This window comes from Galeopterus variegatus, unplaced genomic scaffold, assembly GCF_000696425.1.
Source record: "Galeopterus variegatus unplaced genomic scaffold, G_variegatus-3.0.2 Scaffold647, whole genome shotgun sequence".
NCBI classification, from domain to species: Eukaryota; Metazoa; Chordata; class Mammalia; order Dermoptera; family Cynocephalidae; genus Galeopterus; species Galeopterus variegatus.
Window position 1 is genome coordinate 641,597 of NW_007726758.1, and position 2,179 is coordinate 643,775.

Below are 2,179 nucleotides of genomic sequence, written 5' to 3' on the forward strand. Positions count from 1 at the left end.
TTCTGGTATATCAAATATTATTTTTTCTTTGAACAGTTTTCTGTTGCATTGCCTCTCACAGTGTGATGGAGATGCAAAAAGTATTACTCAAAACCCATTTCTTCTGAGCAGTGAGATACCTCAAAGGGGTTAATGTCCTGGAACCCTCAAAAGAGAGGCATTCCTCCTTTGGGAAATTAACCCTGAAGTGGGGTTCTGTCTCAGTATTTATTCTCCAGGCCAGAAAGTTACAGAAAAGGATCATAGGTGGAGTTATGGCTAAGTATAGTTTAACAGTAGAGGCTGGTAACATCAGCGAAGTAACAAAGTGACATTCCATAATGCAATTTTCAAAAGGTTAAGTTGGTCCACCAATAAAAGCTTGTTCTTAGCAAATACTGTGTTTTCCTACAGCAGTTTCCTCAGTATCTTTTACATAATAAAGCAACTTTCTTAACATATAAATCAGTAGGTTTACCTGCTCCAAGGACATCTGTCCTTGAGCCAGTGATTTTGCTGTGGTTACAATTCTTTATCAATATCAGAGACTTTAGTCTGGGGAAAGTTTCCTGTCTTTTGCAAGATTAACATTTCTATATGTAATTTTTTAAAGTTAGCTTAAACCTGAAACTACAGGGCTTTGGAAACTAGGCCCTGTGAAATCCATTTGCTTTATAAGTGTTAGTATACTCCACAGTTTTCTACTGGTGAAGACCAGTGTCAGGATCAATTTTATGTGGCAACATGCTTAGACTGTGGTCCCCAGTTATTTAATCAAATGCTAATATAGGTATTTTGTAGATATTCAGTCCATAATCAGTTGGCTTTTTTATGGATATTATACTTAGATAATCTGGCTTTGCCTGATCAATGAGCTGAAAGTCTTTAAGAGTAGAGCTGGAGCTTCCCTGAAAGAAGAAATAATTCCACCTTTTGGTAGCATCTTCATCTCATGGGTTAGAGTTCCCTTTTGGCCTTCTTGGAGGCCTGCCATATGCACATAGAATTGTTTAGCCAGTCCCATAGTCACTTAAGGAGAGTTACTTGCAACCTTTTGTGTATCTCCTACTAATTTTGTTCCTCTGGTTGAACTCTGACAAAAAAGATTTTGTTCTATAAGTGGTTCTATAGTAAAAGAATTTTAAGGATGAGTTTTCTCAACTATTCTGTGTTTTTTGGAATTGGATTTCTAATCTTACTAAATTTAAAGGCACTATTGACTTTATTTCCAGTGAAAAATAGGGCATTGATTATCAGTGGCATGACGTGGCAGTAAAGATGTGCCAAGTATCACACTGTATAGTCTTAATTAAATACCTATAGAAAGTGAGGTTCTAGGTGAGGAATTTGTTACTTTGACATATTAGTTAAAGTAATGAGTATAGTGGGATTTGCTGTTTGCTCCTAATTGTGCTGGAGGAAGTAGAAAAGAAAAAGTAGAGCTTAAGAACTCAAATTCCAGCTCAGGCGTAATGACCTGAAAGCTTCAAGTCATTGTGCATTGACTTCTTGACCTTGCCTTATTGATCTTGGTGTCCACAGTAAGTAAATCTATGGGAATGTTACAGAAAAAGTAACCAAGAAAATGCAGACACTCAGAGAGATGGAGAAGTCAGATGATTTATTACACTAGCGGTCCCAGGTGAACTTCTGTTCCAAATTCCTGGGCCCCAAATGCAGGGAAAACTGGGGTTATATACCTTTCTTAAGCACGCCTTATTATTGGCTCTGTCTGTATCTAGGCAGAGTTACTCAAATTGGGGGCTTCACAATGTGGGTAAGGAGCTTCATCAAATTGGGTTACAACGGCAGGAAATGTGATGAAGGTGCTTTCTGCAAACTGAGCCTGCCAGCATCTCACACGCAGGCCTAGCTGACAGGCTCTGACCACAGAGTCACTGAAGAGTTTTTTACCCACACAGACAGAGCTGACAGCCAGGCAAAACTGCAGAATTACAGAAGCCGAAGATGCAGTTAACTGTTAACCCTTAACACATTCTTAGGTGTCCCTTACAAGCAAGCACATTACAGTTGGAAAATTAAAACAAGGGGAGGACAAGGGATTTACATTCTGGGGTCTTTAGGAAGTCTATGGAACTATTACCTGATCTGAATCGGCAGAAGAGTTCTATTTCAAGTAAACAGAAATCTAACTTGAATCACCTAAAACAGAGTCACGGACCCCAAATCAATTCCAAGA